Raw genomic sequence first — 13,450 nt, forward strand, 5'->3', positions numbered from 1 at the left:
CCCCTTTCTCCGCATCCTCGCCAGCATCTGTCATTTCCGGACTTGTTCATTTTAGCCATTAGCACCACTCTTAACCATCAGTTTATATATTCTGATAAATAAATAGCACCTTCTCTTTTCTCTTTCTCACTGGCCATCCTACAATGTAGTTATTGTTATCAAATAGTGGAATCTAGAACAAAAAATAGAAGCCTTTGTGTAAAGAAAATGTCCAAAAGGAAGGAAAAGTGTTTGACATCTCCTTCTCACTAACCCTTTACATTATGTCATAGGACACAGGTCATTTGACCAAAAAAGAGACGGTAACCTCCAGAAGGATAACACATTTCATCAAAGAAAAGAGAGAGACTTTAGAAACTTCTACTCAAAGTGACCATTTTAATCCAGATCTTTGGGGAGAAGAAATATAATGCATGCTTATCTAAATCTTCCTCCTAATTTCAGTCAGTTAGCAAATTATTAGGTGTCTACTTTATATCACACATATTAAATATAACCTCTGACTCCCAGGGACTCCCAACTAAGCTTGTGCGGTTGTACAAATCATAGTCTTCCATAGCTTATGAAGTTCAAAACTAGGACCCACCACATTCTACAGCTTATCAGGACACTTTGGAGCTCTGTGTCTCGATATAGGGTACAGCACATGGCAAGGGCCAGTCCGTCCCTCGGAGGCCCCTATCATGCAGTGCCAGCAACCACTGCGGCCCAAGGAATGACATCGGATGCTCATCTTAGGAAATTTTGTTGGAAAAGAGGGACTGGATGGTCAAGTTCATTTGAAAAACACACTAAATACACACCCACATTTGTTTGCCAGGATGGCCATACAAAGTACTACAGACTGGGGGGCTTCAACAACAGAAATTCCTTTTCTCACAACTGGAGAGACTAGAAGTTCAAGGTCAAGGTGTACTCAGGGTTGGTGTCTTCTGAGGCCTCTCTTCTTGGTTTGTAGACCATATCCTCCCCATGTCTTTTCTCTGTGCATGTCTGTGTCCTAATCCCTTCTTCTTATAAAGATACCAGTCATTTGGGATTAGGGCCTTCCATCTGACCCTAATTGTGTCTTTAAAGACCCTATACAATGAATTCTGGAACACTGAAAAGAAATAAAATAAAATAAAATAAAATGGAAAAAAAAAATAAAGACCCTATCTCCAAGTCCAGTCACATTCAGTAGTGGGTTAGGACTTTAACGTATGATTGGGGGGTATGTAGTTTCATAAAAACTATTTTGGGCATATTCACAAGTATATTACACTATCAAGGACCTGAAAACTCATATAGTAAGAAAAATGCTAACCTTATTTGAGACGGCATTCCTCCAATGTCCCTGACCTTAAAATATTTTCTATACCACATCTCTTCATATGTCCCAAAGCTCCACAGTGTACATCTCTGGGCAGCTCTATGAGGACTTGGGCTTACCCAGAGTCCATGCTGACTACAGAGAATCCCACCCCAGCACACCTGGGGTCTGGTCTGAACAGAAACTTTGAGTCTCCATACCACAGAGAGCTTGTGCCAGGTAGTGTGGAGAGACTCGGGGGAATATCAGATATGTTTCTGAGGCATTCCAAATCCAGCTGGGTAGTAGAAGTAGGAGAGGAAGTAAAGTGGTGATAAATAACAGAATAGAATAAGAAATGCATGAATACTGTGGACATCCTTATTGCAGGAGTTGGGTAGATGAATTTGGTGTGGCCCCAGTGTCTACAGAACATTGCACAAAGTAAATCAGGCTTACACTGAGCTGGACCAATCAGTGGGGCATCAACATCAAAGTGGGAGTGTATTCCAGGATCCATGAACTGGAACACAAGTGATGTCATAAAAAAGGGAAGAGCAAATTTGTATAGTGAGCATTTGAAATTATGGGATCATGGGATAATGGTAATTGTCCCAATAAAATTAGTAAAGCCAGAACAAAAGAATTAAGTACATTCTTAGTTATGTTTTGGTGAACTTTAGAAAAAGCAATACATTTGCAGTGAATACCTATTGTTTTGTCCATCAGCATCCATTCCCTATTCTTATCATAAAGTAGTGCCCAGATGTGAAGCTGTGTACTGTGGCAGAACTGATTCCCATCTGAAGCAAGGAACAGAGAGGTTCTCTCTTTTCTATCAGTAGTGTGATGGGTAAAGAAGCAGCATGAGCACTTTGCTGATTCTAGCTAAGCTCCTGGCTGTCAGAGAATGTGTCCAATCCCAAGGAAGTCACAGCAAACAGATGAGAAAATCCAGGGCTTTGATTATTATCATGGGAGCTCCTGGGTCACACAATACCTGAAGTCATTTATCCTGGATTTTTCAGCTAATTACTGACAGAATATCCAAGTGTTATGTGCTGATAAGGTGGGCTGGTGATATAAATTTGGGAAACCAGGTCAAATAGGTGATAAATGAATTGAGAGAAGCAAAGGTGGTCTGGGTTGAGAGGAATGAGGGTGTAAAGGTGACAAGAAAGAGGTTGCATAAATCATCATGTGTGAGGACAGTCTGAGGCATGGAGGAGGAAGGAAGGAAGAAGGAAGGAAGGAAGGTAGGTAGGTAGGAAAGGAAGGAAACAGAGAGGTCAGTAAGAGGAAAACCAAGAGAATGGAATATTGAAATCCCCAGGGCACAGGTAAAGAGAATATTCCGGCTTTCTAATCTTTTCTGAAGAAAGGTCCTCCATCGAAATAACAATTACTATTATCTGTTGAGCATTTCCTTTGTAACAGACAATGTTCTGGGTACCAGACATTTTTTTTTTTTTAAGATTTTATTTATTTATTTGACAGAAAGAGATCACAAGTAGGCAAAGAGGCAGGCAGAGAGAGGAAGGGAAGCAGGCTCCCTGCTGAGCAGAGAGCCTGATGTGGGGCTCAATCCCAGGACCCTGAGATCATGACCTGAGCTGAAGGCAGAGGCTTTAACCCACTGAGCCACCCATGTGCCCCTTACATATGAACACTTTTTAAAAAGATTTTATTTATTTGACAGAGAGAGAGGGATCACAAGTAGGCAGAGAGGCAGGCAGAGAGAGAAGGGGAAGCAGGCTCCCTGCGGAGCAGAGAGCCCAATGCAGGGCTCAATCCCAGGACCCTGGGATCATGACCTAAACTGAAGGCAGAGGCTTTAACCCACTGAGCCACCCAGGTGCCCCAGGGTACCAGACATTTAATAAGACATTCAATCCTCTCAGCATTACTTTGAGGTGGGTACATTCATTGTCATTACACAGATGAGGACACTGAAGCAAAGAGAGATTAGTGAACTTTCCCCACAGTCACACTACACTAGGAAATGAGAGAACTAGAACTGGACCCTGGTATTCTGTCTCTCGAGTTTCTTCTCTTACCCAGTATACTCAATACCTCTCAAATTTTAGCGTCCATCTACTCCTGATGCTTTCATAAGTCTCAGAATATAGATAGGTATTCATTTAATCAAAACTTTATCTCCTACATCCCAGTCTGACCTGGAGGTCTGAAATTCTCCCATTTTTGTATAAGCCTGGTTCTCTCTCTCTCTCTCTCTCTCTCTCTTTTTTGGAGGGGGCGGGCCTTCTGTTAAATGTAAATAGACTAAGAGCAGACACCTTATTCAGCCATTCACATGTTAGCATGAATTAGATCAATAGAAAACTTTCTTACACCGAGAGAGCAATCCAGGGCCATAAAGATCTGTTAAAAGCATGAGGTGCCACAAATCAATAGTTCAGACAAAAGAGAGTTAAAAACAAACTCTCCTCTTCTGAGTTTTCCTGTGAATCACATTTTCCCTCCTCCCCAAATTCCGTCACCCCTGAGCACAGGTTTTAAAGGTTAGTCCTACTGCTTGTGAGCCCAGCCACACAAGATACCTCTGGAAGTACAATCTTGGGTGTTCATTTTAAACATGCATCTGTCTCCCTTAGGATGAAGGGTTCTAGAAGTATCAAACATGTAAAAGAAAAACCTCATTGGGTATCCTTTACAAGCAAAACACCAAAGGTGAAAATATACATGAATATAAACATTTATAAATTTTACTAATTTTAAAACCTTGAGATTTCAACATAGACCATGAGCCAAGTCAAAAACAATAAAAGCAAAGAACCAACTAAGGAAAATGTTCCTCCACACCTGAAACCCCATCTCAACCTACCCAAGTCCTCTTTCTCCTGCTTCTCTTCACTCAACCCCGCCTCCAGGAAGTCTGCTAGGATAGCTCTGTCATCCACCTTTATTGCAGGTTTTAACTGTTTCTTTAATATCCATTTCCCTCCTTAAAGCTTCCATGCATGAGGGCAAGGACCAGGACTGTTGTGTTCACCATTAGCACCTACCCCAGTACCTGACTATGGAGCTCACACTCATGAATTAATAAATGAAAACAAAAGGCTGCTACTCTAAATGCATGAACACCCTCACAAATCATTGATGAAAAGGCAAACACTGCAGCAGAAGAGTGGGCCGAGTGTTTTTATAAACATAAATTCAAAATAAAAGGACATCATTTTCACCCATTTTTTTTCTTCCCTTCAAATTCAAAAAATAAAATAAAACCCAAGGACAACTAATGCATCCCTTAGATGTGGGGGATGGTCATTCTCATAGCCTGCTACAACCTTCTGCAGGGCACTTTGGCTCTGCGTATCGACATCTTTTAAAATACATGTCCTTTAGCCCAGCAATTCTGTTTTAGAGGTATGCCATCAGAATATATACAAATATTTATCTATGAAACAACCAGTGCAGCATGGTGTATAATAACAAAAGAAAATCGAAACAAGGGATAATAGGGGATTGGTTAAATTACGCACATTAACAAAATGAAATGATATGCAGCATTTTTAGTTACCGTTTATTGGGCCCTTGCTATGGGCACTTACTAGACCCTGCACTAAGTACTTAGCATGCCCTGTCTGATTTAATCCTCAGAACACTTTATGAAGTGGGTATTATTATTATGGCCATTTTCCATGAGAGGAAATTCAGATTTTGAGAGGTGAAGTAATTTGCTCAAGGTTACACAGCTAGTGAGGAGCAGAGCCAGTGAAATGTCCCCAAGGCCAGGCTCTCCATCACTAAGCTATCTGCCCCCAAGTTAAAGGTGTCAAATGTACGTTTAGTGGCATGGGAAGGTATTCCCATGTTCTTGTTATATTAACTAAAAAGACAGATTATAAGGTAGTTCACAAGACGGTCAGCTTTTTTATAAAATACTAGCATATTAAAATATATGTATTTTTATGTTTATGTGCACACATTCATATATCTGTGTTTATCTTTGCACAAGGGCTAAAAGAAATTTATATTTAAAGATCATCACAGGGTGGTGGGGTCATGGGATAATGAAGTTTTTCTTTCCTTTTTTGCTTACCCCAACATTTTATGGCTTTCTACAAAAGTAGGTCACGTGTGTAATACTTTAAGTTGTTTTTTTTTTTTAAGTTGAACTCAAAGTAGCCTAGAACTTCAGAGGACCTTACACATCACTCAATCTAATCTTCTTACTGACAAGAAGACCAAAGCCCAAAGACATCGAGTGAACTAATTAAAAATAGAGCTGGCAGTGGAATCAGTCTGCTTATCACTGGCCCATGACTCTAAGCCAAGCCCTTCTCCCGTGAAGACACCTGAGTATATTCTTTTCCACAGTGAAGAATGACAGAATTCGCTGAATGCTCATTTTCCTGAGCACCAACCAATCTGCCCTCCAGCACTACATCCTGCATGCTGAGTGATGGATACCTTGACGCCCTATGAAACAGTACGTGTGACCAGGGATGAAAGCCAGAAAGAAAGAGCACCACAGCCTGGATATCCAATGGCCTCCAAAGAACTTGGGGGTAAGTTTTTCTAAAGCAGTGGCTCTTCAAAGTGAGGCATGCCAGCATCCCCTGACTTTTTTCCACAGATAAGGCCCCCATGGAGACTCTCAGTGGAAGGAAAGATGGGTCCTAGCTAGAATATTCCAAAACACCTCTGCATGTGATACACATGTGTACACCCCCCAACACCAGACTTCAAATGTCCATGTCTTAACTGGGAACCAGATACTGCTGGTTGCATCTTAATTTAAAATTCTTCCTATCTGCAACCCAGTCCACTGGGAGCCTTGTAATAGATCTGTGTTCCCTTTTATGTCTCCTTCTGAATTTGAAAAAGAAGAATGTTATGAAGAACAAAGCAAATGTTGGCACCATCCGCCATATTGCTCAGATAGACCTGACCAAACCCCTGATCAGAGAACTCAGAACCCAAGTCAGGTTAGTAGTGAATGAGCAAAAGGCTGAAAGCTACCTGAGGATGCAGGGTGTTGGGGCAAAGCACTATGATCGAGGGAGGACGGCATCCATGATCAAGATGGTTCAGCCCTAGATGGTGAAATACAAGATGAGGTGTCATATACAAACCAAGGTCCTTTACACTGAAGGAGGTAGGCCTACGGTAGACAGGAAGCAAGGACAAAAATACAGAAAGATGGATCCATTCAGAAAAGAACAGAAAATTTCTATAACAATCTTGGAACACTGAAAAGATAAAATTAAATTAAAACAATAATAATAAAATAATAAAATTATATTGGATATTAAAAAAAAAACTTCTGTAACGAAATGGGATGCAAAGCTGAGAAGTCAAAGGAAAGAAACACAAGAGAACTTAAGATGCACGTGTAAAATTGTGACATATATCATGCTGTATTATCAGTAATTTTAGTGACTACTCAGAAAAGCTGTTCTTTAAAAAGAAATAGAACAGCTTTTTCTTAGTTGAATAATAGAATTTTAAATACTGATTGTGTTTCTTGCTTTTGACATTGTTTATTTTTGTTATTTGTATATATTAATACATAAGTAGATTTTAAGTAAATCTTACCCAGGAACAATTTTTAGAAATTTTAACTTTTTTTGACATTCTTTCTTTTTTTATTTTTAACTAGGCTATTTAACTCTGTAAAAGCTGGCTAGGGATACATTACGATTATAAAGAATATTACAGCTAACAACAAAAATCAAAATAATGAGTGTTTCCTTTTAAATTATATCAGATTCCCCTCATATAGGAAGTGCTCATGGTTCCTTCCCTTAAAAGGATTCGCTGCCCTTGTCATGAACATGCACAAGTCAGGGTATTTGTAAGTCCTCACTTAACAGTGTAATACCCAGGGGCTGCAGCTAGGAATACCCAAATCCACAGGAGTGTAATGCAAGTGATGTCACCTCAAGCCCAGGGGTGGGTCTCAGCTACCTACACCTGTCCAGATTCCAGGCCACATTACTGAATGTCCCCTGGTCTACCCAACTCCCACAAAACAGCTTGAGCCAATCCCTTGGACAAAAGCCTAAACCTGCCTCCTCTTCTCTCTCTGCTACAATTTCTGTTGACGTCAAGAATGTTCAAACCCAGCCTTCTGTCTTTCTCTGACTCAAGCCTTTGATTGCCTCAGGGACTGGACTGAGCCACCAAAATGCTGTGGAAAGAGCACTCAACACAGAGTCATAAAACAAATGTTCAAGAAGCAGTGAAGTCTGACTTGCATTTGTGATACAAGACTTCTCTGAGCCTATAAATGGGAATCTCTCTCCTGTACACAGAAATCACACCAACTCTGCATCTTTCCTAAGGCTGGGGGAAAGCAACTGTATGTTCAGATGTCTGGTATAGCACCTACAAATACAGGTGATGGAGAGAGAAAAGGAGGTGGATATCTTGTCCACATAGTACCAATTTCCCTGCAGGTCCAGAGCCTTGCCTGCCATACAAAGTGTCTCTCTCCCTGCACAGGCAGGCTCTGAGACCTGTACAAGGAACTCCAAGACCGGTGTTCTAACTGCCCACCTGCAGCAGTGGTGAGTAACCCTTCTCTGCCAAAGACTCTATGTGCTGACCCCAGACAGGGGACACGGAGTTTTCTCCATCAACGATCTGGCAGTTAGCAGGGTTCCTAGTTTACAGATTTTCATTCATTGTAATCTTTGCTTTCTGTAGCTGGGATTGGTTTAGTCAAAAAAAAAAAAAAAAAAAGCTCTGCAATAACGGTGTTAAACAAATAGTGCTAGGTCTGGTATTTTTAGATACGTTAAAATTTTCTTAAGCATGATGTGAGGGCCTGAAAACTCAGGCTGTTTCCTATGGCTGAGTGAATACTGATAAGAGTTTTATCCAATTTATAAGGCAAGAGAAGGAAATAATCATGTGTGATGGAATTGGACAAATAATCCAGCTCCAAACAATTATGAAATATAATGCAATTACAGAATCCTGTGCCAGGGTTCTGGTAGTACCAGATTCTTCTCTTTGGTGAAGCAATGATAATATAGAATTTTAATGCTCACAGGTCTCATGAGTAACCAAAAACCATAGGCAACTAAAACTCAAGACAAAACCAATATAAATACATGTGTGTATATGTGTGTGTGGCAGACATGTCCTTTCTCTCACATGGTTGTGAGCTGATTTCACACTGCCCCACAGACACACCCTGCACTCCCCATCAAGCTGGCAAAAGTATCTTAACTCATAAAAAACAAAAAAAAAAGTCCAATTCTGTAGATCGGGGGAAAGTCATATTCAACTGATGTTTTCTTGGAGAAATAAAGACGAAGTCTCATTATAGAATCCATCCAATAGAAACAGATACAATTTCCAAATGGCTTTTCTCCCCTTCTAAGTTCCTTCTCTCCTTCTGTCCCACCACTAACTTCCCCTCTCCCCTGTCCTCTTCTTCCACTTGGACTCAGAGAAGGTTGGTTCTCCTCACCTGAGAAGTCAGGTGACTACCAACAAGATTTCTTTCCTCCTGTGATGTCTGCTTGTGGGGAGAGGCCCTAGCAGCAGAGAGGTTCAAGGATAGAGGAATGCATGAGCTGAATCCTTTATGCACTGTGGTTTGGGTACAATTAAGGAGGGGCTGGAGGGAGTTGAGAACAATAGGAAGGAAATGGGGGAAGGGGCTTAGGGAAGGAACACTCCCTTGAGACTGGAGTGAGGAACAAACCTACCCTACCTCTTCATGATCTTGATCTTCACATAAGTTTTGAGAAAGCCCAGTAAGCCAGATTGAAAACATGAGGGTTATGGGTACAGACTGAATGAAGCCAGTCTGGTCTCCATTCACCTGACATTTCTTCCTGGTGTCTTCCATCTATAACTCAGGAAGACCCACGTATGCACCCGTCATCATTTTCGGGTCCTCCTCTAAAGAGAACCGCCCGTCCCTCTGAAGTCCCCAGGACCCTAGTGTCAGGTGGCTTTCTAGGTCCATAGGAAAGAACAAGACAGTGGAGGGAACTGACCAACAGCCCTGGATCTGCAGTGTTGGCTCTTTACCGTGCTTGCATGAGCATCCTCCGAACAAGCCCCACCGGGTGGGTGGGCACAGCCAGAGCTCTAATCGGACAGGCATGCTCACCACCGCCTCCATGGCTCCCATCTCAGGGCCAAACAGATCCTTCTTCACACTGCACTGAGGGATCTTTCTGAAACTGAAACTCCTCCCTCCCTCCCTCTCTCCCTCCAGCAGGAAGTGTTCATACCTGTGCACGCACACACTTTTGTTTTAATACCTTCAGAATAGAACTTCCCTTTGCTTTTAGGAACAAGTTCAAATCTTCCAATGGCTTGCAAAGCTCTCCCAGATCTGGCCTCTGCCTTTCACACTCTCTCCACAGCCCAGCCCCTAGTGGCTTCTTTAAGTTCCTTGAGTGCCAGCTCCCAATGGCTGCACTCACCGCTGTCTCCACCTCCTCTGCTTCTTCCTCTTCTCCCTCCTCTCCCCGCTCCTCCTTCTCCTTCCCCTCTCCTCCACTTCCTCCAGTCTTCACAGAGCCAGCTTCTCACCATCCTGCAGGCATCACTTCAATACTGTCTCCCCAGAGAGGTCTTATGACAACGCTATCTAAATGGGGTTTCCTCCACACAAAACTACACAAGACATAATTCTCTGGCACAGCACCCCATGGCTGTTAGTGAAATTTACAATCATTAATCTCTTTGTTCTCTTTTTTTTTTTTAACCATCCATCTAAGAAGCTTACTGTTAGCCCCAGGATGGCAGAGACTATGATCCATTCATCCAGCATTAGCATTCCACACATGGTAGGATCCTGAAATCATGAGGTTAGTACACTGTCACAACTTCAATTTCTCTTGTTTCTTTCAGACAGACCAATAAGAGAATTATCATTCCTGTATGTAGGGAACAGTGAGGAGTCAGCCAGAGTTGGAGGATTTCAACTGGGGAGGCCTGGAAGTAAGGGTAGATAGATACAGTAGACAGTTTGGCAGAGCAACTCTTGAAAGCTCATAAAGGTGGGCTTGATCTGGCCGCACATTTTGAGAGGAGCAATGGTGAACAAAACTGTACCCACAGGTTGTTCTAGTCTTGACACCAGACACATGGAATAGAGAAAAGACTGAGCTCACATTGGTGAATAACAAGACAGAGTAAGGTCTTCAAATATCATATCCTAAAGAAAGCAGAAGTTGTGGTAGTCGTTGCTCTCGTGGGCAAAATTGGGTCCAACTGATGCAAGCCTCAAGGAATTGATTTCACCTTAATACAAAAATCAAGCGTCTTACTACCTTGGATTGCCTAATAATGAAATCAATTACTTCATGTGGTAGTGAAGTCCCTTATGCTGGAAATCAGTCAGGGACAGAAAAAAATTATTGGGGAGATAATTTCCACCTTCTACGGTCCCTTTCGTCCCAAGATTCAAAGGGCCACAGAGAGCCATCACAAGTTTTGAGACAAGGCAATGTGATAAAATGCTGTATTGGAAAGATCTATGAAAGTTTTGAAAACAGGAAAGTTTTCAGTACCAAATGAAAGAATGAGTGGTACCTTGAGATATCTTATAAGACCGGGATAGAGAATTATTACTCCAAACGAAATTTGATTTGACAAAAACAGTCTAAGAAAACAGTGCTTTCAAGATTTGTAACAGCTATCAAAGTCCCCAAGATAAGAACTTTCTTCATGACTAACATCTTTAATAAGTAGATAAAGTCTTCTGCATCAGAGATTTTAGAATATATTTCAATAAGAATGACCCCTCACCTTAATGTTCTATGTGGGATACTCAATTACAGCAGCGTTCAGGATCAAAACCTTGTGGGATGTCTGATCTGTTTACATATGTTCCACCCAGCAGCTGAAGGGCTTTCCTCACTATCAGTAATTAAAGTAAGGCTCTCTTATAGCGGACCATTCCAAAGGGGGCTTCCGCTACCTGGGCCATATGTAACGCTCTCAGTGCAAAGCCCTTATTTAAAAATTTCAAATATGCCAGACTTCTCTTTGGTCTTTCATCACCTGATTGTTCTTTACCTGTTTGGGTAATGGAGGAAAAGGCCATCTTTCCACAAACTTGGTAATGGCCAGTCCTCCAAGTGCTCCCTCATGGGCAATGAGCAATGCATCTGCTTTGTCGTCTCCCCTTTCTTTTTCCTCTCCTTTGCTTTTTCTACATGATGAAGAGAAGGGTCTCTGCAGCTGAGATGCATCTGGGAAACCCTGGGTTGTGATTCAAACATTTGCCAAATGATCCAACTGCTGGAACTAAATGGGCTTTGCTCAGGGGTGGTAATGGTTACAATTTCGGCTTGCCCTAGATCCACAGGCACAGTCTCTCGTCACCTGGCGCCTCCTCCCCACATGGTAGAACAGGCACCTGTTGCCAACTGACTTAATTCTCTTTTACCATTTAATGAAAAAGCAACAAACATGTTTTTCACCACTTGCTATTAGATTGCTTTGCCTTCCCCCTGGAAGACAAAATGAGGGTGGGAAAAGGTGGGGACAGATGCGGTGAAGAGTGGCTTCCTTTGGTCTCACTGTGACCAAGTCAATCAAACCTAAAGTCAAGGGTAAATTCAAGTCTATGACGCCAACCAGGGCCATCATTAATAAAAAACACAACCTCACTGGCTGAACACTGAAATATATATTTCAACCCTCTGCAAGGATTGAAAAGAGAGAATGAACAAAAGGAAAGCCACAGCTTTTTGCCTTTTCTTTTTGTATCTCAGTCGGCAGAAATATATTTATTCAACTTAATAGAGGGTGACACCAGCTTTATTTAGTCTGGAGGAACAGCCAGCCCCTGAGTCCATGAGCAGTAAGGTCCAAACTACAGCCCAGGTGCCTCAGTTGTCCCAGGCAACAGACTTGGCAACTGTTAGAGGGCTTCCGTATAAACACGGGAAAATATTCTTATTCCTAAGACATCGTAGCCACTGAAACAGGGTGGAGCTAAAACTCTGTGGGATGCCAATATGCAAATCCACACCGGTGCTTTCCGCTAAGAGCTTTGGGTTGCGAGGTTTCCCAGCTTCATCTCCAAAACCCTGATTTGAAACCACAATGTTCAGCAAGTTAGTGAGATTTCATGCTTTCATCTGAAACCTATGCCAGCAAATGCATGTCTTGATGCAACTGGGGGTCTTAGAAGCTTCTCTAAAGAACCGAATAAAACCATGGAACTCTGTCTCAAAGCCCTCCTCCTACCCCAAAAGCACACTTTAAGCTCCACTTAAAGGCTCAATAAAAAGATGGGAGGGGGGCAATGCTTGCTGGAACAGCACATTAACTGCTACGTTTAAGCCCCCACTTCAGCATCCTAATGTCATTGAGGTTTCAGAAGGAAACCTACTCAGTGTGAAATGTAGCAATTACTGGTCTGTTAATATAGGATTTAGTCGCTGTCAACTAGTCTCTAAAAGAGAGGTGTGGGATTCGTGCACTGCAAAGGTAAACTGCAATTATTTTTTTTTTTCACCTAGGAAAGAATTAATAAGAAATCTTGCTGGGGCACCATTTAGTCTCAGATGCAGAAACTTTCTGCTGGACCCAAAACAAAAGGTGGAAAAACAAGTGTGAAGTCAGTGTCTCTCGCCTACCACTGCAAGCCTGGAAATCAAAGAATTTTTCAAATCCCAGGATTAGCGAGGAACCAAGAGCGAAAATGTGAAGGAGGAAAAAAGATTTTTAGAAGGTTTTAGCTAATGACCTTAAGAAGGCAGCCCTAGCCCTGGAGAAGGGAGTAGGTGGCTGTAATCCCCTCCTCCCTGCAGCCACCTGGGGAGTGCATCCTAGACGTAAAGGGGAGGGCTGCCAGGAGGTGGTGCCCACAAGCCAGGTGCACTCTTCCACCGGTGATGCTGTCCCAGTTTTCTCTGCACAGCCCAGAGCCGGCGCCGGTTGTTAGTGGGTAATTCATCCCCCTGCGCGTCAGCTTGTTAAGCTTTAGGCCTTTTTTAATGGCCTCAGGTGTGAACAGTAGAGAGCCCCCCATGGAGCAGCATTGGCCGGGCCGAGCTCACCCGGAGCCAGGCGCGGATGGTCCCTGCGTAGCCGGCACCCACAGTGCTAGCTGCGCCCCAGTCCCCCCACCTCCAGCTGGCAAGGAGGCCAGGAAGAGGTCCCCTTCGGGGAGCCTTCTCGTTTGAAAAGAAGGGAACACAAAGGTTG

The sequence above is a fragment of the Lontra canadensis genome, unplaced genomic scaffold (genome assembly GCF_010015895.1).
Source record: "Lontra canadensis isolate GAN:19392208 unplaced genomic scaffold, GSC_riverotter_1.0 scaffold92, whole genome shotgun sequence".
Classification (NCBI taxonomy): domain Eukaryota; kingdom Metazoa; phylum Chordata; class Mammalia; order Carnivora; family Mustelidae; genus Lontra; species Lontra canadensis.